The sequence below is a fragment of the Neovison vison genome, chromosome 12 (genome assembly GCF_020171115.1).
Source record: "Neovison vison isolate M4711 chromosome 12, ASM_NN_V1, whole genome shotgun sequence".
Lineage (NCBI taxonomy): Eukaryota > Metazoa > Chordata > Mammalia > Carnivora > Mustelidae > Neogale > Neogale vison.
This window is the reverse complement of record NC_058102.1, coordinates 21,329,651-21,356,904: the sequence shown is the minus strand read 5'-3', so window position 1 is coordinate 21,356,904 and position 27,254 is coordinate 21,329,651. Positions and strand designations below refer to the sequence as shown.

Here is a 27,254-nt window from a genome sequence, read left to right as displayed (position 1 = left end):
TGGTAACTTTATTCTTTGACTGTTGATGGTAGTTACTTCTTATATGGCCTATTTTACTAACAAGGAATATCTGCCTTTTTTTTCACAGTCTTTAATTCAACACGAACAATTCCCACATCTGAATGAGGTAATTCCTGGCTGGCTTTTCTCTTACTGTTAGATTAACACTCACTTTCTCCACAAAGACCTAACATTTTCCCTTCTTTTTTTTTTCATTTTCCCTCCTATTATTGACTTTTATTTTTCTTGTCTTATGTTAGTTCATGCTACAGAAAACTTTAGGTATTCTATAGTTCCCTAGACTCCATCTTATCTATCCAAGAAAGAATTGCAAATTTATAAAATGTCAGTTAAAGGGCCAGATGGATGATTAAGTATACACATAATCAATATTTCTACAGTGCTGAATATGAATCTTTAGGAATACAAGTCTCAGAGTTAGAAATACTTACTTCTTTGATCTGGCAGCTTATATTTTTCTCATAGATAAAAACAAAAAGGTTTGGTAACTTTTATCTACGGATTTAGATGACAAATATGCTGATAGACAAAGAAGTACAATACCATGAAAAGAAGGCCACCTTATGTAACTATTAGTCTCTCATAACAACATGGCACAGGTTTGAGATCTTCTTCAGCTACTACAACTGCTATATTGATTTAACAAGGTGATCTGTATTCTCCAATTTTATTTGTTTGTTTATTTATTTATTTATTTTTTAGGTAAACTCTACACCCAGTGTGAGGCCTGAACTCACAACCCTGAGATCAAGAGTTGCACGCTCTACCAACTGAGCTGAGCCACTTAGGCATCCATGTATTCTCCTATTTTAAACAGAGCACTACTATGTCTTCTTCTAACAAAAGGGGCATTTATTAAAAATTACTAAAAATTTGTAGAAATGATAAAATAAACATTACTAGTGATAATTATAATTTTAATAGCCTTGGCTTCCAAACAATGACTTTCAAATTTACAAACAGATTGTCAGGCCAAGCAGAAGATCGGGATTTCTTAGTAGCAGTTTTATAGCATAATAGGTAATTAAGCCAACAAATACCAAATGAGTCCCCACTAAGTGTAAGGTACTGTCTGGTAGGTGAGTGATGGTGGAGAAGAAAAATTACAGGGTGAATCAAACGTGAATTCTGCCCTGAAGTTATTTATAAGTAAAAAGAAAATCCTGAGGGCAGGATCAACCCAGTTTTCCTTTCCCTTATGTAGCAGACAGATTCTTTAGGTGATCCCTATCATTCCCAATGCTTGTATCCTTATCCGTGTTGACCCTCTCCCCTTGAGTCTAGGCAGGACCTGTGATTTGATTGTAACCAAAAGAATTTGGTAAAGGGTACAGAAAATGAGCTTAATTATTTGTACTTAAGTACGTGATTATGTTACATAATATTGTAGCATCCATCCTGATGGAGAATCTCTCCATCGCTGGCTTTGAGGAAACAAAGGGCCATGGTCAGAATGCCACACTACCAGGAACTACAGGAGACTTCTAGGAACTGAAGCCAACCTCTAGCTGAAAGCCAGCAAGAAACTGAAGGCTTCCGACAACAAAAAGGAACCAAATTCTGCCAACAACCTGAGTAAACCTGGAAACTGTTCTTTTCCCTGTCTAGCCTCAGTTAAGAACTACCTCTTGGCAAACACCTTGATTCAAGTTTTGTGAGATCTTCAGCAGAGGGCCCACAGAAACTAAATGCATGTTGCTTAAGAACTATATTTATGATAATATTATCACAGAGCAATAGATAAATACATCTTCCTTCTTTTTTTCTTAAGATTTTATTTTTAATGAGGGAGAAAGTGCACACGAGTGAGAGAGCACAAGCGGGGGGTGCAGCAGACATGAGAAAGCAGCAGACTCCCCACTGAGCATGTAGCCTGATGTGGTGCTCCATCTCAAGACCCTGATATCATCGCCTAAGCAAAAGGCAGATGCTTAACTGGCTGCATCACCCAACGGCCCCCATAACACTCCATTCTTACTCAACTTGCTCACATATCATAAGGGGTATACTCAAGTATCCTAAACATCATCAGATCAACACTTAATATGAAATTCCCAGCCTACAAACAAGAGAAAAGCAAAATCAGTTACATAGTCACACTCTTTTGTAAGAAGCAAGCTCCAATTTATGACAATATTGCCAGAAGGACCAGGCTGTTTCCCTGATTAACAGTTAAAAACCTAAAGGGCATTCACAGACCTGTACCCCCGGGACTAATACATAGTATGTTAATAAAAAAAAAATTTTAAGGCTAATGATACATTGTATGTTAATAAAAAATTTTTAAAAAATTAAAGGTCATTTCAGAGGGCAAGAAGCTCCCATTTCCTGAATAATTAATGATCAGAAGGAGTCACCAGGCCTATTAAGTATGAATGGAAAACATGAAGTGTCAAGGGGCACCATGGTAGCTGATAGAGATGACCTGCTTAGGTGTAGAAAAACAATCTCATTTCCACTTACTCAAAGAAAGCAAAAGTATATGCCTCCTAGTAAAATACAGCTACTTACCCACTTTTCTAAAAGCCAACTTTGCTTATATCATTTTGTTTTATTGAGATATAACTGATGAATAAAATTGTAAAATATTTAAAGAATACAATGTGATGAAGTGATATCTGCATACATTGTAAAAGGATTCCCACAATTAAACTTATTACATATCCATTGCCTCACATATTTACCTCCCTCTTTTTTAAACCAACTTTTCTTTTTTTTCCCTCTTGTTTTTTAAATTAATTTTTGTATTAACATACAAGTTATGATTTGCCCTAGAGGTACAGGTCTGTGAATCGTCAGACTTACACCTTTCACAACACTTGCCATAGCGCATACCTCCCAACAATGTCCATAACCCAAACACTCTCTTCACATAACCTCTACCTCCAGCAACCCTCAGTTTATTTTCTGAGATTAAGAGTCTTTTTTGGTTTGTCTCCCTCCCGGTCCCATCTTGTCTCATTTATTCCTTCCCTACACCACAAATCACCCCCCCGCCCTGCCTCTCAAATTCCTCATATCAGAGAGATCATACGGTATTTGTCTTTCTCTGATTGACTCATTTCACTCAGCTTAATACCCTCTAGTTCCAACCACTTCGTTGGAATTGGCAAGCTTTCATTTCTTTTCATGGCTGCATAGCATTCCATCATGTAGATATATACCACATCTTCTTTATCCATTCATTTGTTGATGGACATCTAGGTTCCTCCCAAAGTTTGGCTATTGTAGACATTGCTGCTATAAACGTTCATGTGCACATGACCCTTCGGATCACTACATTTGTATCTTTAGGATAAGCACGCAGTAGTGCGATTGCTGGGTCGTAGGGTAGCTCTATTTTCAACTCTTTGAGGAACCTACATGCTGTTTTTCCAGAGTGGCTGCACCAGCTTGCATTCCCACCAACAGTGTAGGAGGGTTCCCCTTTCTTTGCATCCTCGCCAACATCTGTCGTTTCCTGACTTGTTAATTTCAGGCATTCTGACTGGTGTGAGGTGGTATCTCATTGTGGTTTTGATTTGTATTTCTCTGATGCCGAGTGATGTGGAGCACTTTTTTCATGTGTCTGTTCGCCATCTGGATGTCTTCTTTGCAGAAATGTCTGTTCATGTCTTCTACCCATTTCTTGATTGGATTATTTGTTCTTTGGGTGTTGAGTTGATAAGTTCTTTATAGATTTTGTTTGGATACTAGCCCTTTATTTGATATGTCATTTGCGAAGATCTTCTCCCATTCTGTCAGTTGTCTTTTGTGTGTGTGTTTTGTTGGCTGTTTGCTTTGCTGTGCCAAAGCTTTTGATCTTGATGAAGTCCCAATAGTTCATTTTTGCCCTTGCTTCCGTTGCCTTTGGTGATGTTTCTAGGAAGAAGTTGCTGTGGCTGAGGTCTAAGAGGTTGCTGCCTGTGTTCTTCTCAAGGATTTGGGTGGATTCCTGTCTCACATTGAGGTCTTTATCCATTTTGACTCTATTTTTGTGTGTGGTGTAAGGAAATGGTCCAGTTTCATTCTTCTGTATGCGGCTGTTTAATGTTCCCAACAATACTGGTCGAAGAGACTGTCTTTTTTCCAGTGGACATCCTTTCCTGCTTTGTTGAAGATTAGTTGACCGTAGAGTTGAAGGTCTATTTCTGGGCTCTCTACTCTGTTCCATTGATCTATGTGTCTGTTTTTGTGCCAGTACCATACTGTCTTGATGATGACAGCTTTGTAATAGAGCTTGAAGTCTGGAGTTGTGATGCCACCAACTTTGGCTTTCTTTTTCAACATTCCTCTGGCTATTTGGGGTCTTTTCTGGCTCCATATAAATTTGGGGGTTATTTCTTTGTAAAAATGGATGGTATTTTGATAGGGATTGCATTAAATGTGTAGATTGCTTTAGAGAGCATAGACATTTTCACAATATTTGTTCTTCCAATCCAGGAGCATGGAAGGTTTTTCCATTTCTTTGTGTCTTCCTCAATTTCTTTCATGAGTACGGTAGTTTTCTGAGTACAAATTCTTTACCTCTTTGGTTAATAGGTTTGTTCCTAGGTATCTTACATTTTTGGGTGCAATTGTAAATGGGATCTACTGCTTAATTTCTCTTTCTTCTGTCTTGCTGTTGGCGTATAGGAATGCAACTGATTTCTGTGCATTGATTTTATATCCTGACTCTTTACTGAATTCCTGTATGAGTTCTAGCCGTTTTGGAGTGGAGTCCTTTGGGTTTTCCACATAAAGTATCCTATCATCTACAAAGAGTGAGAGTTTGACCTCTTCTTTGCCAATTCAGATGCCTTTTATTTCTTTTTGTTTTCTGATTGCTGAGGCTAGGATTTCTAACACTATGTTGGATAGCAGTGATGATAGTGGACATCCCTGCCATGTTCCTAACCTTACGGGAAAGGCTCTCGGTTTTTCCCCACTGAGAATGACACTCGCCATGGCTTTTTCATAGGTGGCTTTGGTGATATTGAGGTGTGTACCCCCTATGCCCACACTTTGAAGAGTTTTGATCAAGAAAGAATGCTGTACTTTGTCCAATGCTTTTTCAGCATCTGTTGAGGATATCTTATGGTTCTTGTTCTTTCTTTTATTAATGTATTGTATCACATCGATTTATTTGCGGATGTTGAACCAACCTTGCAGCCCTGGAATAAATCTAACTTGGTCGTGGTGGATAGTCCTTTTAATGTACTGTTGGATCCTATTGGCTAGTGTTTTGGTGAGAATTTTCACATCTGTGTTCACCAAGGATATTGGTGTGTAATTCTCCTTTTTGATGGGGTCTTTCTCTGGTTTGGGGATCAAGGTAAAAAATTCATGGAAACAAATGAAAATGAAAACACAACTGTTCAAAATCTGTGGGACACAGCAAAGGTGGTCCTGAGAGGAAAGTACACAGTGATCCACGCCTTTCTCAAGAAACAAGAAAGGTCTCAAATACACCACCTAACCCTACACCTAAAGGAGCTGGAGAAAGAACAGCAAAGAAAGCCTAAACCCAGCAGGAGAAGAGAAATCATAAAGATCAGAGCAGGAATCAATGAAATAGAAACCAAAAGAACAGTAGAACAGATCAACAAAACTAGGAGCTGCTTCTTTGAAAGAATTAATAAGATTGATAAACCCCTGGCCAGACTTATCAAAAAGAAAAGAGAAAGGACCCAAATAAATAAAATCATGAATGACAGAGGAGAGATTACAACCAACACCAAAGAAATGCAAACAACTGTAAGACATACTATGAGCAACTATACACCAGCAAATTCGACAATCTGGAAGAAATGGATGCATTCCTAGAGACGGATAAACTACCAAAACTGAACCAGGAAGAAACAGAAAACCTGAACAGACCCATAATCAGTAAGGAGATTGAAGCAGTCATAAAAATTCTCCCAACAGGGGCACCTGGGTGGCTCAGTGGGTTAAAGCCTCTGCTCTTGGCTCAGGTCATGATCCCAGGGTCCTGGGATGGAGTCCCACATGGGGCTCTCTGCTCAGCAGGAGCCTGCTTCCTCCTCTCTCTGCCTGCCTTTCTGCCTGCTTGTGATCTCTCTCTGTCAAATAAATAAATAAAATCTTTAAAAATAAATAAATAAAAATTTAAAAAGCCATAACTTCTATTCATTGCTTTCCCCTAGCTCTGGAGTTCTGCTGTTCTCATTGATCAGTGAGTTTGGTCTTGGCTGGATGTTCTTGCTGATCTTCTGGAGGAGGGGCCTGCTGCAGTAAGTATCATGTGTCTTTGTCCCACATGGAATTGCACCACCCCTGCCAGGGACCAGGCTAAGTAATCTGATCAGGTTCACTGTTGGTAGTTTTTGTTGCCTGAACGCTTTCTGTAGAGCTCTGGAGGACAGGAATGAAAATGGCAGCCTCCCAATCTCCGGCCCAGAGAAGCCAATAGCTCAGGGCCCCACTCCTCAGTACAGCCTCAGAGAAAAACAGTCAATCACTCCTGTCTCCCTGGTCTCTGGCTGCGCTCTGTGGTCACCCGGCCTGTGACTCAGCATTTCTATCTCTGGTGCACGGCCCTGTTTGGAATCTCCAAACCCAGCAGATTCCTGTTGTGCACTCCTGCGCCACCTGGATGAGGGAGGAGGGGCACTCTCTGGATCTGCCACTTGTGGGGTCCCTGCTCAAACAGCAGTGGCCCAACTGTGCCTTGGATCATGGTTTAAGGTAACCCTGAACTGAAAGCTCACTCCTTTGTTCTGTCTTGGTAGTTGGCTTCCCCACTCCAATACCTGGGAACTCTGCCACACTCTGGGAGCCCCAATCTTTCTGTGACCCCGCGGTACCTGAGACCACACTCTCCTCATGGGGGCTCCACCCCTCATGGGGGCTCCACCCCCACTTATCCTCTGGAGCGATGTCCCTCCATGGAGCAGACTTCTAAAGGTTCTGATTTTGTCTTCCGCTACCCTACTGCTTGCCAGGAGCTGGCCCCTCCCCACCACAGTCTATCTTCCTGTGGTTTTGGATTCACTTCTCCGCACATGCTACCTTTCAGAAAGTGGTCGATTTTCTGCTCCTAGAATTGCTGCTCTTCTTCTTTTCTATCTCCTGTTGAGTTTGTAGGTGTTCGGAATGGCTTGATAACTATTTTGAACTCCTGGGACCTGATTTCACTTCAGTATGCTACTCCTCCACCATCTTGCTTCTATCTCCCTAAACCCCCTTTTCTTAAATGTAGGGAAGCCCTATTTGGGACATGCATTCACTATAAATGAGCCAGAGGGTAAGCCTACTACCATCTGAAGGTTCCTACCATCACTTTTTCAGAATTCCTATCACTATGGGCTCACTACAGTACAAATATTTTCACAAAGAGTCAAAGTGATATATTAGTACAATTTTATATGGATAATAAATGTAACTAAAAACAATTAGCAGGATTTATTTTTTATTATCCAGCAGTGAGAACTGGAAAAGTACTCAACTCTCATTGTACTTAATTAGCTTTTTAAAGAGTAAAGTCTATTGGTTACTTGTAAAACACAAAATGTGTGACAAAATGTATGCTTAGAGTAATGTAGTTTTCTCCTTTGTAAAAGGAGATTCAGTACATTATATCATTTCATTTTTCTGTGTATAGCAATAGTGAATCAAAACCCTATTTCTAAATGGCAGCTAACTGACTTTTAGTGCATATTTAAAAGTTATTTAATCTCTTTTAATTATATACACACAAAGGCTTTTTGCAAATCATTAACAGTTAAGAGGTACTTTCACTGACACTTTAGGTAGATAAAATATGCTTGGTTGTCTATGAAAACCATTCCTATAACATTAGTAAATGCATAATTCCAATTCCAAATTTCAGGAAATAAAAGAAAAATAATTGGAAAGAATATACATTTACTCTAAGTAAAGCTTGAGGGCAGAACCAGAGATGAGTGTGTAAAGCCTAACTTGATCTGCACACTCCAACTGTGCCTCAAGATATCTCTCCCTGAATGCCCTAGTTGCAAACATCTAGGTCAGCCCCATGGCTTAAACAACAATGTCCTAAATAGGGTCTGAGAATAAATGCACAATAATGTAAAGGAATATATCTCCTAGATACAATGAAGCACTAAATGTAAGAATGTTAAAGCCCGGCATGGGAGGCCTGAAACAAACCAAAACAAAAATATTTCTAAGGCTTTCTAAAATAAAAGATTTAAAATAGAGTAAATGAAGATTAAATATGGACAGCTACCCTCACCTTAGTGAGGGGCAAAAGTCACATATAGGTCTTTTACTTGCTATTTCTAGTTAAAAGTAATAACCTAGTAAATCAAACTCACAAAAATTCAGCCAACAGCACAAAGGAAGTAGAGTAACTAGCCTCAGTCTAAAATGATGGTTCTACCATATTTCTTGGAATCCTTTCCAGAAGCCTCTAAACCTCTACTTTTTGAGATCTGTGACATCCACCAATAATTTATTTAATCGCTGATCTCTGCTACTAATCTATACAATAACATGTGTGGCCATTCTGTCTCCCACCTGTGCCCTGACCTGCACTAAGCATCTCACATATTCAACAAAATGACCTAAATAGGTTCTGTGTTATATAGAACAGGGGTCTACAAACTTTTTCTATAAAGTGCCAGATAGTAACTATTTTAGGCTTCATGGGACCACATAGTCTCAGCTAGAGCTATCCAACATCATGGCATGAAAAGAGTCTTAGAGAATATGTAAATGAAAGAGTATGGCTGTGCTCCAGTAAAACTTTATTTACAAAAGGCAAGCTATAGGCTAGATTTGGACCACAAGCCATAATTTGTCAACTCCAGACAGGAACTCTCAGGGACCCTATACCTCAAATTTTTTTTTTCTCAAGTCTAATAAATTGCTGAAAATCTCCCTTTGGTAGAAAAGAGAAGAAAACCAAACAATTTTTATTCCTTTAAATTGCCAAAATCATATACTAGCTATACAGCAGACCTAGGGATCTGTGGGACTCCCTGAATGAACAAACTAAGACATTATGGTAGATGAGAAATTAAGAGGGGTAAAGACGGTCAGTAATTTTAACCAATGACAGATAGTTATTAAAAATCATTATACCCACAAAAATTTTATCTGACTAAAAATATATTTTTCCAGGGCACCTGGGTGGCTCAGTGAGTGGGTTAAGCCTCCGCCTTCAGCTCAGGTCATGATCTCAGGGTCCTGAGATCAAGTCCCGCATCGGGCTCTCTGCTCAGCAGGGGGCCTGCTCTCCCCTCTCTGTGCCTGCCTCTCTGCCTACTTGTGATCTCTCTCTGTGTGTTGAATAAATAAATAAAATCTTTGAAAAAAATAAAAATATTTTTCCTTCCAATATTTAATAATGCATACACTTCCCTCTCCTACTTTTTTCCACTCCTTCTGCTGCTTACCTTGTGTAAAAACAGATAAAAGAATAACTTGATGGTAGCAATAGCTTCCTCACTAGTCTCCCTGCTTCCAGAAATGAGCTACCTAACACACAACTCTGTTCTACTTATAGTAAGTTCCCAATTTAGCAATCATTAAGCCTATGGACTCTTGGGTCACAGAGAACTTAGTATGAGTCTAGACCCTATCGTTTATTAGCTAATAAATGTGGCCCTGGGCAAGATATTTAACCTCTTCAAATTCTATTTCTTTATCTATAAAATAGTAAAAGAAAAAATCAAAAATTTGTGGTAAAAAGTAAATAAGGGAATTCATGTAAAGTACTTATCAAAATACCTGATACATTATAATCACTCAATAAATGTATGCTATGATTATGGTAACTGTGGAGTTAATGTGTTTTAAAACCGTCTGCATGTTCGTTGAAATTCCTCCCACTGAGAGGTATGATCTATGTACCCTTCCCTTGAATCTAGGTCAGCCTTAGTAAGTTGCTTGTAACCATGAGAATGCATCAGAAGCGATACTGTATGGTTTCTGAGGCTAGGTCAGAAAAAGTCATACAGCTTCTGTCTGAGTCTCTTGAGATACTCATTCTGGGGCCAGGTAAGAAATCTAGGTGCTCTGACATTGCAACACTGGAGAGAACATATATAAGCACTATTTAGCTCAGCATCCACCCAGCCATTTGAATAAACCATCTTTGTCAACTAATCCAGCTAAGCCTTCAGATGACCACAACCATACAGATGACCACAGCCAACATCTGACTGCAACTACCTGACCGCAAAATTGTGAGCAAAACAAAAAGTTACTTTAAACAATTAAGTTTGGGGTAATTGGTAGGTATACAGCAACACCAACCAGAATAAAACTTTAGTATAAGTAGGGATGTAACAAAAATCTAAAACATGTAGCAATGGACAGGTCCCTCAGCAGCCTCACAGGTAACTCAAGATAAAGACGGGCCTGGCTTGAAGACCTTTATGGTTATGACTTTTATAATGGACTTTTTAAATGGAGTAAACCCCAATAAAATCCACCAAAAGAACAAAAAATGTTCAAGGTAACTGTATTAACAAAAGTATTCCCAACTTAAATAAATGGAATAAGTACAATAAGAAAAGAAGTCATTGGACACCCAAACTTGTAGAGGTAAGAAGCAGGCCAAGAAAGCTACCCAAAAGCAGACATACATCATTTCTTAAGGAAAAGAAAGAATGATTCAGATGAAAGAATCAAGAACCCAAATGGCAAAACCAAGGGCAATGGAAAACAATTTCTAATGAGCAGTACTGGAACTTAATCAAGAAACTGGCAAAATCTGCCCAGGGGATTTCAAAACTGTAATTGTCTCATGACTGCTATGTAGTTCTCATTTCTCCCATTTTAGAATGGGATGTCTATTGTGGTTATCCTATCCCTGAATCACTACTGTACAGTGGCTATGTGGGGAGCAGAAAACATCTTTTTGGTTCACAAGTTTTCATATCAAGGGAAACCATATCTGAGGAACTGCACATTAGGAGCCTCATGTGCGCATAGAGTTGACCAGATAACTGGAAGCTAAGCTCATGCCAGAACAAACAAGTCTTTAAGGTGGAAGAGTCTTTAAGGTGGAACTGGGTGGCTCAGTATGTTAAGCAGCTGCTCTCAATTCAGGTCATGATCCCAAGGTCCTGGGATGGAATCCTGCATTGGACTCCTTGCTCAGCGGGGAGTCTACTTCTCCCTCTGCCTGCTACTCCCCATGCTTGTGCACTCTCTCTCTGACAAATAAATAAAAATCTAAAAAAAAAAATAATAAGGTGTAAGAGGACTTGAGAGGAAATGAATTTTGCATTTGAGAGAATTATAAATAATTTGTGACCAGAGGAAAAACTGGTGGTTTTAAAAGATGTCTGCATCTTCTGAAGTCTTCTTTTTTTAACCACCTCTCCCATCAAGAGGTGTGGTCCTTGTCTACTCCCACCTTCAATCCATCCCAGTTTTAGTGACAAGCTTTTAATAATAAAATGCAGTAGAAATGAAATAATTACAACCTCCAAGTCTTGGTCAGAAAAGCCCACAAAGCTTTTGCTGGATGCTCTTGAGGCACTTGCTCTGAGCAAAGCCTGTCACCATGTAAAAAGTCTGATTACCTGCAAAAACACCATGCTGGAGAGGCCACAGGTAGGGACTCTGATTAGAGACAAAGCTGATGGCCCACCAACAGCCAGTATCAACTACCAGCTATGTGAGTGAGTCAGATCAGATACCCATCCCACTTTAATCTTTACGGCTTTTAGCCCCAGCTGACATCTGCGAGTGACAGAGCCTTAAATGAGGAATGCCCAGCAAACAGACTATTACCCAGTAACAAATTACTGACCTATAAAAAACAGGAGCAACATAAAATAGTCATTTTAATCTTCTTAGTTTTACATGGTATCTTATACAACAGTAGTAAGCAAAACAATAATGATGATGTCACTCTCTTTCAGTGGTTTCTCATTATTCCTAGAATAAAATCAAGTTCCTTTTATATAATTTACATAGTCCTTCATGATCCAGTACATTTAGCTTGTTGTCAACTAGTGAGTGGCCTTAGCTGAAATGTCACTTCCTCTAAAAACTATTCCTTTTAACACCCACTACAGGGTAGGGGCCCCTCCGAAGCATTCCTATAACATTCTTTACTTTTCCTGTTACAGTACTTGCTATGCTACATATTTACCTATATTAATCTCTCAGTAGACTCTACATCCTCCACAGGTAGGAATCACATCTATCTTATTGACCGATGTGATGCCAATACCCAGTGCACATGTTAAGCATTCATACAGTTTTGCTAAGTAGTAAATGAATAACAATATCATAGGGTAAAAAAAAAGTAGAAATAACCCTAACAACAAACAAAACAGAATAGAATAAGGTAGTAATACAAGTAGTTACAAAGAATATGCTGTAGGAGAATAGGAAAGGGAGGAACTCTCTGAAGGAGTTAATTTTCGTGAGATAACTGGCACAGAATCGGAACAGGAAAGTTTATTTTTAAAGAATTAAATATTAAAATTTAAAGGAGAATAGCTAATGCCTGGCTCCCACAGGCACAGGATTTTGTTTATTAGTCTAATTCTATGACTGTTCAAAGGAATTTGAAAATATCTCAGATTAAAATTTGTTTTGAGAGCTACTGTTTAAACCAAGTAGACCTCTCAGAATGAGATAATCAACCAAAAAACCTGCTCCAACATACTAACTTTTCATCAATGGTCATGAAACTAAGAAATTCTCAACTTTCCTTTAAATACACATTTCAAAAGTACTTAACTTCCTGATGAATAGCCTACAATGCTTTGTTAAATGAGTAAATAAGTGGAAGAAAGAGAGTAAATGGCTTTACTGATAATAATGTTCTTTTCCTTGTACTAGAAGCACTATTATTTTAAATGAATTACTAAAGCTCTAGCACAACTAGACACTAAAATACTACCATGAAAGAAAATAGTGGCAGATTGGATTTTATTAAAACTTAAAACTCCTATACATCAAGAGACCCATTTAGAAACAGAAAACTGGAACACCTGGGTGGTTCAGTCAGTTTAGCATCCAACTCTGGATCTCAACTCAGGTCTTGACCTCAGGGTCATGAGTTCAAGCCCTGTGTTATTAAAAAGAAAAGAAAAAAAAAAAAGCCAAACTACAGAGGGGTAGATATAAAGTGCTCCTAAAAATCAATAATATAACCCAATAAAAAATAATTTAAAAAATTTGTAGGAAAGTGGTTAAATATAGCTACAAATTATTCCTATTCTGGTATTTATGCCCCTTTAATATGGCATAGCTGCTCTTCCAAACAAGAGGTGGAGTCCATTTACCGATCCCTTGAATCTGGGTTAGTCACACTGATCAAAATAATGTGGTGGAAGCAATATTATTTAACTTCCAAGGCGAGATCTTAAAAGATCTTGCAGCATCCATTTTCACCCTCTTGGAAGACTACCCAGCCATGTAGGGAGACTCTACTACTTACTAGAGTAAGAGAAGTCATAGGGAAAAAAAAAAACCAAGGTGCCCTTGCCACAGCCAACAACAACAGACAGACAAGTGAGTAAGGCCACCTTGGGATTTCCAGCCCAAGACACCTCCCCTCCAGTTGTAAGCAGCTGCATGAGAGAGCCCAGACAAAACCAGGAAAGGAACGTCCAGGTCAACCCATATAATTGTAGAAAATAATAAATTGGTTTTGGCTTAAGTAACAATAAATAACTGAATCAGACATAACAGGTACTTTATGAAAGATGGTATCCAGATGGCCAATAAGCACATGAAAAAGTGCTCAACACCATCATTCAGCAGGGAAATGCAAACTAAAACACAGTGAGATACCACAACACACCCACCAAAATAAGTACAATGCAAAAGTCTTACAATAGCAAGTGTTGACAAAAGCCCAGTGTTGGGCTCCACACTCAGTGCAGAGGTTGCTTGAGATCCTCTCTTCCCCCTCTCTCCTTCCCCTGTTCTCTCTCTCTCTCTCTCAAATAAAGAAATAAAATCTTTTTAAAAAGTTGTTTAAATATCCTGTAAACCAGCTTACCATCCTTAAGGCACAGAATAGTACATACAGCAAAAGAGCCATGACCTACATAAAACAGCAAGAAAAAATTCCCATTAGACCTCCTTTGCCCTTTGGTGATATTAAATACCATGACAGCTGAAATGCAGGTATGCAGGGATCAGCAATAAATTAATGACTGCTTTAGTGCCAACTTCAACTTGTGCACACAATATCCAAACTACTTAAATGAAGCTGAAATAAAACAGGCCTTTAAGGATAATATTTTGGGGGAGCATCTGGGTGGCTCAGTCGGTTAAGCCACTGCCTTCAGCTCAGGTCATGTTCTCAGGGTCCTGGGATTGAGTCCTGAGCAGGGAGCCTGCTTCTCCCTCTCCCTTTGCCTCTCTCCCCATGCTCATGTTCCCATTCTCATTCTCTCAAATAAATAAATAAATAAACTCTTTAAATATGTATATATTTATACAGGTACATATATAAATACACATATGAATATATATATGTGTATATATATATTTTTTTAAAGATTTCACTTATTCATTTGATAGACAGAGATCACAAGTAGGCAGAGAGGCAGACGGGGCAGGGGGGGAAGCAGGCTCCCCACTGAGCAGAGAGCCCAACGTGGGGCTCAATCCCAGGACCCCCAGATCATGACCTGAGCTGAAGGCAGAGGCTTAACCCACTGAGTCACCCAGGTGCCCCATGTGTATATATATTTTATATATATATATATATATATATATATATATATAATTATCCTTTAATTATCTGAGAGTTAACACTTAAATAATTTGGAGTTCTATAAAAGAATGAAGATGTGAACTATATTTGGCCCATCTACATAATTAGTTTAGATTAACAGTAATCACATAATGCTAATGAGATCAAAGTTGTAGGTTCCAGCCTTACAGGAGTCAGTTCCATGTAGAAACTAATGTCCTTTGGCATAGTCATAACAATGCTTCCCACTGTCTGATAGCTTCTATTACAAGAATCAAATGAAAAGAGAAGACACAGTATATGTAGTCAGAATTGCATAAACGTTACAAATATAACAATTTATAGCATACTGGATTATTAGTACAATTTTTATTAATATCACTAAATAAATGAATGAACTCTCCCTGCTTCCATATGATAAAATCAGCAGGATACCATATAGAAACTAAAATTAGATTTGGGTTATCAGAATACAGAGGGAAAAAACTAGCAGACAAATTTGGCCAAATGAACTCAAGAACTTTGTCTCAGGACTACTCTACTCATATTTTCTTTTTGTATTTGATATTTAAATAGTAGTCTTCTGTCCTCCCAACACTCCAGCAATCTACATTAAAAGAGATTTTCAGATCAATTTGATTTGGAGAGTAAATGACATAATGTAGTAAATTTTTAAAAAATAATTCATTTAAGGGGCACCTGGGTGGCTCAGTGGGTTAAAGTCTCTGCCTTCAGCTCAGGTCATGATCCCAGGTCCTGGGATCGAGCCCCATATCAGGCTCTCTGCTCAGCAGGGACCCTGCTTCCCTTCCTTCTCTCTCTGCCTCCCTCTCTGTCTACTTGTGATCTCTGTCTGTCAAATAAATAAAAATCTTTTTAAAAAATAATAATTAAAAAAAATAATAATTCATTTAAATTCTCTAATTACCCAAAAGTTATAATTACTAGCAAGCTTAATCTAAATTTTCTAACTACTAGATTTGCCCCAAGTAAGTTTAATAATTCCTTAAAATAAAAAAAGTGATTCTTAAAAAAAACTTGAGGAAACTGATCCACAATACAATTTATTTAATTCATCCAACTTACTGCAAAAAATATACTGAGATAGTCAAGAGTGACTTAAAAGTCTTTCACATTCCACATTATTCAAATAGTTTGTAAGAGAAAGAATATTCACACATAATCCAAAGCAAAAAGTGAGGCAAGTCATGAAAGGTACAGAGAAGTGGAACCAGAAGGTGGAGAATGACTTCCAGCTGACGTAAAGAAAGGTATCCCCAAGGAAAGGGCATTTGAGTTAGGTTTTGAAAATTAGCACAGAATATATAACATTATGGTTGGCTTCATTAAAAAAAAAAAAAAAGGCAGTAGTAGCATTTGCCCTCATAACTGCAATGAAATATTTGTATGTGTAATTACTTACTTGATGTCTCTCTCCCCAACTAGACTTCAAGTTCTGAAAGGGCTGAGACTCTCACTTTTTCAATTGTCTTTCCAGTACCTACCAGAGCATCTAGTACATGGTTAACATTCAGAAAATATTTGTTAAAGAAATGAATAACAGAGGCAGGAAAATAATAATTTGCTGAGAAAATAAAGAAAGGAAGGGATATGAAGATCAAACAAGTATGTAGGGCCAAATCACAGAAGACCTTGAAAATCAAACTGAGGAATTTTTACTTTATTTCGTTGTTAATAAGGACTCACTAAGTTTTTAAGCAGTACAGTGACATAACAGAGTCTGTGCTTTAGAAAGTGTATCTAAAAGCAATACCTATAGTAGATCACAAAAAAAGAGACAATGAAAGCAATCACGGGATCATTACAGGAGTCCAGATCAAAGATAACAAGGACTCAAAACTAAAACAAGAGAAGTGGCGCCTGGGTGGCTCAGTCAGTAAAGCATCTGCCTTGGGCTCAGGTCATGATCTCAGTGTCCTGGGATAGAGACCCCTGTCAAGGCTCCCCTGCTCAGCAAGGAGCTTGCTTCTGCTTCTCTCCCCTCCCCCCATTAATGCTTTCTCTCTCCCACTCTCTCGAATAAATAAATAAAATCTTACAAATAAATAAATAAAATCTTTAAAAAAAACTCAAAAGCAGTGGGAATATAAAGTAAAACTATAATAACCACAGGGATATTACACGGAAAAATCAATAGGGCAATCAGTAGTCCATTTAACCAACATCTTTTGAGCACCTACTTTGTATCTACCAGACACTCAATGCCAGGAGCTGGAAACAGGAAATAAAAAGAAGTCACAGTCCTTTATCTCAAAGAGCTGACGGTTTCCCTGAGTTGTCTCAGTAGGGAAAATTGATTGAAAATATGATGAATAAAGAAAAGAAGTCAAAGACTCTAAATTTTTAATCTAGATGACCAAGAGGATTGTTATCATCAGAGAATAGAGCAGAAGGTGGGGAGGGCAGAAGATACGGAAGTTTTTAACATATTGGCTTTGTGTAGAATATTCAAGTGAAAATGTTCAGCTGGCAGTTAGAAACGGAAGACTGGAAAGAGAACAGAGACGTAACGTCTTACAATTTGGGACACATACAGCACAAAGATGAGAGCTGACACTGAGAACTGGAAAAGATAAGAAAGGATATTGTATGCAGAACCTTGGATTCTATCCACATTTAGAGAAGCAGGGAAGGCAGAGGAAAGAAGAAAAGAGGAAAGAGAGGGAAAAAAAGAGGGAAAAAAAAAGAGGAAAGAGGAAAGAAAAGAAGAAGAATGATCAGTAAATCAAGCCAAGATAAAAGAGAGCAATCAGAGAGGCAGAAGGATCATCAAGATAAGGGAAAGTGGGGCGCCTGGATGGCTCAGTGGGTTAAGCCGCTGCCTTCGGCTCAGGTCATGATCTCAGGGTCCTGGGATCGAGTCCCGCATTGGGCTCTCTGCTCAGCAGGGAGCCTGCTTCCCTCTCTCTCTCTCTGCCTGCCTCTCTGCCTACTTGTGATTTCTCTCTGTCAAATAAATAAATAAAATCTTTAAAAAAAAAAAAAGATAAGGGAAAGTGTTTCCAGAAGCATGCACTATCAACAGTACTAGTTGTAGCAAAGAAATCATGGAAAATTAGGACTGAAAAAGAGGCCACTGGATGTGAGAACAAAAGAAAGGTACTCGTGACATCTGAGAGAATGTCAGAGTGATAAAGAAAAATTCTGTTTCCAAGAAGTTGAGGTATCAGTGAATAATGAGGCAATTGAGATAGCTAGAGCAAACTACTCTCCTGACATCTGACCACGAAGAAAAAGAAAATGGTAGAAGTCTAACAATGGGGGAAAAAAAAAAGCATGGGACAGGAGTTTGATGCGAATGGTAGAAGGAGAATATTTTTTTTAGGATGGGGGCAAAAAAAAAGCAACATTTTTAGAACAGTAAATAAGAGAAAAAGAAAGAAGCTGGTACAAAGACAAAGATACATAAAATATTCGATTTATTCATTCAATATATACTTATTGAGTGTCCATCATGAACTTGAAACTGGAGAATATATACTAGAGAACAAGAAATTGTCCTTCCAGAGGAAATGGAAGAATGCCACACTAACATTCATTCCACCCCTCCTCTGTTGTGCAGCAGTCATACAATTAGCTGTCCATAGTTCTTAACTTTCAACCTAAGAATGCCCCTTCTGTGGTAGTACTTTCTTGAACTTTCACCCATTCCTCCCAAGCTGGTTTTCTCTTCACTGATCCCTGAATCCCCAGTCTGGGAGGAGCAGGGTTCTCCCCCTCTCAGAAGCATCAGACTTCACTTCATCTCTATGCTCCAGAATCAAGAGAAGGGTGCCTATGACTTCAACCACAACCATCTTAATAAGGAAATTCTTAGCCCTGGGAATATCATTTCTACAAATCTATTCCTATGGCTCAGTGCAGAATTTCCATCTTTTTCTATCAGCCTGGCTGATTTGTCTTCCTTCAAGATAAGACTTAATAAAGTCTTGGTAAGTCCCTGTAGGCTCCCTTCCCACTCGTCATTGGCTCTCAGATGCTGCCTCCTCAGGGGTTCCTGTGACACTGGGTACATGTCCCCTATAAGGTACCCAAGACACGCATGGAGAGAACTAGATACAATGTGATGTTGTTCCCACTGCTACAGGGACCACAGTTTATTTCATTTGTGTATAAACAACATGTAGGAATGAAATGAACATCACTTGTGATATGGAGAAATGGGTAGTCAACTCAAAACAAGACACACAGCTTTCAGGCCAGATAAAGGGAGTCATGAGACCAAGTGCTGAGAAGCCAGTATTAATTCAGCAGCAAATTTAATTGAGGGATTATTATGTGCCAAATAACTGTTTTAAGCACTAGGGATACAGCAATAAAGACAGGCAAAGTCCCTACCTTCAGAGGGCTTAAATTCTAATTTAGAAAAACAGAAAATAAATATAAATAGATATACAAAATTATTTCTGATAGCACTAAGCGACATGAACATGATATGCTGTGGTAATGGGGGGTGGGGGTGGGGTTAATCTAAATAAAGCAGTAAAGCCATTCTGAGGTGATAACATTCTTCAACCTGAGATGAGAGTAATGAGACAGACCCAGAATGAGGAAGAACATGCCAAAGGAAATAGCAAATGCAAAGGCCCCGAGGAAGGAAAAGTTTGATATATGTGAGGGGGAAAAATGGCCAGTGTGGCTAACAGCAGAATGGACAAGGATAAAAACAGTATGAGATTAAGGCAAAGTCATGTCTTACGGAAGAGTGAGGTAACAATTTGGACTGAAGTTGAAATAGTAGATGATCATAGAGAACTAATTTAAGGCTAATGATGCCTCACAGATATTTGTCATAAAATAGGGTGACTTTGGGGAGATGGTGGGCACTTGATCTAGAGCACCACAGCAGCAAGGCAAAGACTGTTGGCATTCTGTTACTGTAGAATATTTGAGAAGAAAGTCATCTAACTCACCTTTGTCACTGAAGGAGGAAACTGAGGTCTGGAAGGGGTGAGAGTATAAATCATAACTGATGTTCACCAATACATGGGTCTCCTCTATTTCTGGGTACATAGAAATAATAACATGTAACTTCAGGGCCAAAGCACTTAATAACTGCTGTCTAGCCCTCCAAGCCTACCATGGTAATTGCCTGTTAACAAGGAGGTGTCATAAACAATATACTGCAGAATGTTAAACCAACACCTGGAGAGAAGTATCATGAAGAACCCAGAACCACAGTAATTTGCAAAAGAGGAAAATAAACTCTATGTTAAGTTACTAAGATAGTTGTGGGTTGCTTGTTATGGCATGATAACCCAACCTATCATAATTATTATAGAGTAGGCAGAATTTTTTTAAAAGATTATAAAGAGTAGAGATAATTACTCTGAGTGGGTAAAAGAAGAGAATGTGAAATTCTACTCAATGCCTTTGACAGGTGGCATTTTTTGACACAGTTCCCCATCCTTCCCTACATCAGTGACCTTTATCAAATATGTAACTTTGCGGTTCCTGCCCCTAATGGGATGGAGTATATATTGGTGAAGTTGGGCTACCATAACAAAATACCATAGACTGGGTGGCTTAAATAATAGATATTTATTTTCTCTGTTCTGGAGGCGGTAAGTCCAAAATCAAAGTACCAGGTCCTAATAAGAGCTCTCTTTCTGGCTTGCAAATGGTCACCTTCTTGCTGTGTCCTCACATGGCAGGGTCAGAAGGGATGAGAGGGGGAGTGCTAGAGAGCTTATGCCAGCTAGCCAGCCCTCTGGTGCCTCTTCTTATAAGGGCATTAAACCCATTATGAGAGCAAACCTTTAAGATCTCATCTAAATTTAACTATCTCCCAAAGACCCCATCTCCAAATACCATTACACTGGGGATTAGGGCTTCAACATAGCAATTTGCTGGGATAAGGGGACACAATTTAGTCCACAGTAACATATATTCTCCTACCCCTGGCTTGTGGTTTGGCCATGTGACTTTCTCTAACAGAATGAGGCAGAGGTGACAGTGTACGCCAGCCCCAAAGCCAGGCCTTAAAAAGCTCTGACATGTTTCCGCTGGCCCTCTGGCACCACTATCATGGAGTATGCTATGGCTAGGATCATTCCACCAAGGAGGACAGAAACACATGAAGTCTTTTTTTTTTTTAATTTTTTTTAAAGATTTTATTTATTTATTTGACAGAGATGACAAGCAGGGAGAGAGGCAGGCAGAGAGAGAGGGGGGAAGCAGGCTCCCTGCTGAGCAGAGAGCCCAATGTGGGGCTCGATCTCAGGACCCTGGGATCATGACCTGAGCCGAAGGCAGAGGCTTTAACCCACTGAGCCACCCAAGCGCCCCAGAAACACATGAAGTCTTATCAGTATAGCCAACCCATATTTTAACAAACTTCAGTGAGATGCAGAACCACCTAGCCACCAAGCCTAAACCACTCTGCTGACTGATGAGCCCAGCCTAAATTAGCAGATCCATGAATGATAATAAATGATTATGTTTTTAATATAACATACAAACAGGAGTCTGGGCATACTTTGTTAGGAAACATTACTATGGTAATAGGTAACAGATATAACACCTATACGATGTCTACAGGTAAATAGCCAAGGAACACATCTGGCTCCTTAGGAAGAGCCTTACGTTAACAAAGACATCAGGAAAATTAATTTGGACTTCACCGACTTTTTTCTTAAAATTCTTGTTTCTTTAATCACCTTTGCTGGTTCCTTGCAGAAGTTCCTAAATTCAATTCCAATACTAGTCAGCAAGATTTGTGAAGACAACAAAAGAGATGGAAGAAAGGAGGGTAAAACCAGAATCACGTAGTATTACAAAAAGTATTAATTTCAAAAAAGAAAGTACAATACAAAACACCAAAGACAATAAAAATGAAGAAGCCCTTGGGTTTGGTAAGGAAGAAGTCGCTAGTTCATCAGAAAGTCATTTTTGGACCTTTGAGAAACAGATGCATGGGAATTAAGAAAAGAATAAACTTGCATATAGGCTAAGGCAGTGAATTTAGATAATTTAATTTATAAATTTAACAATGAAAAGAAGAAAGAAATAAGCCAACCACTGTCAGGCAGGAAATGGAACTCATGTCTTAACAGGGAAGACTTTTTTAGTTTTCCATTGCTATGTAACAAATAAGCCACAAACATCTCTGTTGTGTAGGTCAGAAGTGCACTTGGGCTTAGCTGGGTTCTCTGCGTGGGGTCTCACAATGACAAAATCCAAGGGTTGACCAGGCTGAGCTCTCATCTGGAGGCTCTGACAGAGGATACACTTATATGCTAATTCAGGCTATTGGCAGAATTCTGCTCCAAGCAGCTTTAAGACTAAGATCCCATTTCCTTCCTGGAGGCTGTTCTCAACTCTTATAAGCTGCTCTCTCACCCTTGTGTATATTCTCCTCCAAGCCACAAACAATGTAACAGATCCTTTTTCATGTTTTCAAGCTCAGGCTTCCCTTCCTACTACCAGTTGAAAAACATTCTGCTTTTAAAGGGCTCATGTGATTATATTAGATCTATCTAGATAATAACAGAGATGTCTTGAGGTCAATTGATTAGTAACCTTAATTATATCTCAAAATTTCTTTTGATATGTAACATAACATAATCAAGGAAGTAACATCCAGCATATGCATAGTCATAGGGATTATGGCAAGAAATCTTAGGAGGGCATTTTAGGATTCTGCCTATCATATATACATATTTAAAAGTTAGAAAAGGATCCAAAAACTAAAAGAACTTGAGGATTTTAAACATTAGAATCCTGTACTACGCAAATTATCAATAATTAGGGAGGAAAGAAATCAAGGAAAAAGTACACCATCCTAGCCATAGCAAAAAAGGAGGATGTCTCTTCTTGGAGAGGAGAATGCGAGGCAAAAGACAGCATTTATGCCAGCTATTTACTTTGCCAAATTTAGTATCATTTTAATTTAGATACAAAGAGACATATTTCTCATATTCTGGGTTCTTAAAAACAAGTTCTTCCAGATGGTTACGTCTCCCTAGAGTGACAGCACCCAGTGTAGCTTTGCACATATTGGGAATTCAATTAAACACTGCTGACCATCTGATTGAGAATTCAGAGTCTGGAGTAGCTGACTCAATACAAACATATGGCTTAGTTCCCATCAAAGGAAAAATCAAGTCACTCTATTCCCCTCTAACACTGCACCTCCTTTGCAATGTGGGAGAAAACAGAATTGAACTAATAAAAACAGGCCATGTAAAAAAGATTAGGGAACAGGCAAACAGTAGAATATAAAATTTCTCTAATTTTATCATAAAGCCAGAATTCTTTGGCTACAAATCAACTTCTTATTTCCTTCTTATTTCAGTTCAATCAAATCAATGCTTACTGAGCACCGCTTCAGGATATTTAAAATGAAGACCCAATCTGAGTGTAGGTTGCTAAGGGTTGTGGGATAAGTACACAAATGACTATAATGTGAGGTTGATCAAAAGTGTTAGAAGTGAAGAGAAGAAAATAGTATTAAACAACTTTAACTCTATAAAGAACCATATGAAGTATTTATAAATAAGAAAAGCAAAGGTTCAGACAGGTTAAATACATTTTTTCAAGGTCATATAGTAAGTATACAGTAGATAATAAATTCAAATTCAGAACTGTCTGACCCCAAAATTCAATCTCTCCCAAAAGAAGGATTAAAACATCTCTGGTCAGCTACCTGAACAAGGGTTTATAGTAGGGTAGAAAGAAACTATAACAGTTTCTTAGAGAAGCAGTTATTTCAGGTGGAACTCAGAAAGATATACATACAATTTTCAAAAGCAGAGAGGTAAAGTAAGGAAAACAATTCCAGAGGAAAGAGCATAAGGCACAGAAGCAAGATATCTGGGTCAACATTTGGAGACAGTAAGTAGTTCAGATAATCTAAAATACAAACTCTTTACAAATAATAAAACTGGACACTGATGTGAGAGGCAATATGGAAAATTACTCTATTTATTCTATAGTTAATGGGGGGAGGAGGCAGGGAAGTCTAAAAGTGACCTTGAAATAGGAAAAGAAAATTATCTCTATCCCACCACCTTTGCCCTCTAGTCATAATGCGAGCAAACTATGTCCCACAGCCCAAATCCATTCCACCATCCAGTGTTTTTGTTGCTGTTGTAGTTACATAAATTAACCCAGTTATAGGCTAGCAGTGTTTCAAAGGGTGGAGCTTTTATTGGTCTTTCAGTTCCTTCAGTTTCCTGATGGCAGACTTTACTGTGTAAGCAGATGTGGTGTTGTGGGCCCAGGCACACCAGCTACCATTTTCATGCAGAAACCACAATGTCAGATCCCCACAGCTCATCTTTTCATCTTAGTTTTGCCACAGAAGGACCAATATTCAGCATGCTGGCGTATTTCAATTTTCTTCACCATTTTCCTGACAGAAGCACCATAACAAGTCCTGTATTTACTGATGATTCCAACTTCTTGGCACATTTAGCCATGTCTCCACAAACTAGGACAGAACCCAGAGAGCACCCGCCATCTGTTTTTGTAAAGTTCTATTGGAACACGGCCATGTCCAGTCATTCATGAATTGTCAATGACTGTTTTCACCCTACAACAGCAAAAACCGTATGGCCCATAAAACCTGTAATATTTACTTTCCAGCCCTTAACAGGAAAAATATGCCATTTGCTCTAGTCCTATACCTCAGAGGACTCTTCAGTAGTTTGTTCTGGTCTAAATATGAAGCTTATATGGATATTTCCTGATTGCTCAATTTCCAATATTGTAATTTTAATTCCTATTACAGAAATTGAGAATTTTTCTCTCTTACACTATCAGCCTTCCTCCCCATTCCCCTCTACACACACTGTTCTCTCTCAATATGTTTAAATCAGTATTCAGTATTTATACCATTATGACTACATAAATATTTATTCCTGAGCCAGCTAATACAATGTGATTGTTTCCATGCTTTAAAAATATCTTTCTGAAGTTAATAATTACCATTTGTTTCATTTGCTTCGTTTTCCATTTACCTATCACTGTTTTTTCCCAAGTCTAACACATTTGTCAACAGTCAGTTTTTTCCAAATGCTCAAAATACTTCAAACACTTCATTCTCCCAAATCCTTCCCATAGTCTTCTATTCTCTTTCTGCAATCTGGACTGGGTACTCTCTAAGCCTAGTGAAGAGCTATTTTCAAGGAACCCTATTTTCTGCCCTCCTGCACCAAATCCTTTGTTTTTTTTGCATCCTATGACTTTCTCTTTATTGATTTCTTCCTTTGTTTTATACAAGTTCATCTTCCAGAAGCTTTTTATGAAAGGACACATAAGATACACTTGAATCCTTCTGAGTCTTAGAATTTCTTTATTCTAATCAACAGCTTGTCTAAATAGAAAAACAAGCTGGGAGGTGGCGGGGGGGGTGGGAGGTTGGGGTACCAGGTGGTGGGTATTATAGAGGGCACGGCTTGCATGGAGCACTGGGTGTGGTGAAAAAATAATGAATAATGTTTTTCTGAAAATAAATAAATTGAAAAAAAAAAAGAAAACCACATAAATAAATAAAATATAATGATACAAAAAAAAAAAACAAGCTGAAAGTGATTTTCCTCCTAATTTTGAAAGCAATGCAACAGTATCTTCTATAATCTAGTGCTGCTGTTAAAAGTCTGATATCATTCTGATTTCCATTCATCTCTATAGGACTTGTTTTTGTGTTTTCTTTTCTTTTGTTCTACATAACCTCTACAAAACTTTGAGAATTTTATTTTAATCCATGATGTTCTTAAATTTCAGATTTATGCGGCTTTATGGTCTTTTCTCATTCATTATGCTGGATACTTGTGAAGCTTTTAAAGTCTAGAGACATGTATCCTACAGTACAGGAAATTTTCTTGCATTATTTTTTTGATAACTCCCTTCAGGACTTTTCCCTGTGCTCTATCAGTTGTTTATTGCCACAATAATGATGCATTACAAACCATCCTAAAACTCGGTGGTTTCGAACAATAACCATTTATAATTGCTCTGGACTCTACCAGTTGGCTAAGCAATTCAAAGCAATTCACAATCTTGGCTCAGTTTGTTTAGACAGTTCTTTCTGGCCCTGGCTGGGCATCACACACATACTTATGGTAGGCTGGTCAACAGCTGAATTAAAATGGCATTGGGTAAGGCACGACCCTGTTCCACTACAGTTAGTTGGTATTAAATCACAAAGGTCAAGGAAGAACAGGTTTTAAGAAAGAAAAGTAGTAAAAAACATCAAATGTTGCTGAGAAACACGGAAAGATAAGGATGGGGGTACCATATGATTGGTTATCAAGAACATAACGATGAAGTTTAAGAGGCATGTTTCAATAATCTAAGAACACAGAAGTTAAAGGAGTATTTGGTTTTTCTTTTTCTCAAATGATCTGATGAAGAGAAAAAGCCTGAGATAAGCAAGCAGAATATAGTAAGGTCAAGGAAAGGTTTCTGGGCTTTTTCAGTTTCCTATTTAAGAAAAAGAGAAACCAAAAAAAGAGAGAGAGAGAGAAACCTGGGCAGGCATACAGAAGGCAAGTGACAAGGAATCTCTCCTTGATCTAACTATTCTGAGGGTTCTTCTCAACTTTCTTCTCAACTAGGCCTTAACTTTTAGGCTTCCATGTTGAGCTCTTCATTGCCCAATTTTAGGAAAAACCCTGCTAAGTCCCCATAGTGGCTACAATCCTAGAGAGCTGCTCAGCAGATGTAATGCAGGTGATGCCATGTGATCAGGATAAAACACCAAAAATTAACAAAGCCTGGATTTTTATTAATTAAAGGATTTATTTTCCTATTCCCTCTCCCTGCTGGTATCTGACCTACTGCGTTTCCAGGCCCTTTGTCTGCCTTCACCATTGAGACGTTGCCTTTTTTCCCAGAAATGTTATGATAACGTTGGTCCTCAGATCCTCAATTCCCTCCTGACATCCACCTAAGAGACATAAGATATTGTTACCTCCATCTGGTTCCCAAACTCCCTGGCTTGCTTCTCACCACAGAAAATGCAGAGACTTTAATCCCTTGTTTTCTGGACTTGTATCTCTACAGAGTCTGAGCCCAAACAAACCGGACCAATCTCAATCATCTATTGTTCCCTACAACTCAGGGTAACACAACACTCTGTTGTGACACTACACAACAGAGCAGCCTTCAAAAGATCTTCTCCTGTCTATGGGGTCCCAGCATTTAATCTCTCCTCTCTGTAGTCCTCTTAGGGTCTACTGCCTATCTCTAAAACAGCAATTTACAGGTTTTAAGAGCTCATTACGTGGTCACTGAAGGAATATATGAAACTCATAACCTGCAGGCTTGAGCTGCAAAAAACATACATTTAGGCTGACTGAATTCTGAGTTCTTTAATTCAGTCACCAAAATATATAATGAAGTACTCTGTTAGGCACTGGAGGGCAGAGAGATTTAAAAAAAAAAAAAAAAAATTGTCCCTACCCTTAAATAGCTTAGAGCTTAGTACAGAAGTCAGATATGTAAATAAGTAATTCATACCTAAACTGATTACAGTCAGATTATCCCTATTCTATAGCTTAAAAAGAAAAATCCTTTCTCAGAATTGACAGAAATAACAGTCTTAAAATCAAAGAATACAGAGTGA

General features: G+C 38.4%; 1 protein-coding gene and 1 pseudogene across 5 annotated transcripts in view; both read right to left on the bottom strand.

The window, feature by feature from the left end:
- Positions 1–27,254, bottom strand: part of ANKS1B (ankyrin repeat and sterile alpha motif domain containing 1B) — a 1,114,861-nt gene that overhangs the window by 1,065,309 nt on the left and 22,298 nt on the right. The window lies entirely within an intron of this gene.
- Positions 23,832–24,097, bottom strand: LOC122892257 (annotated as a pseudogene).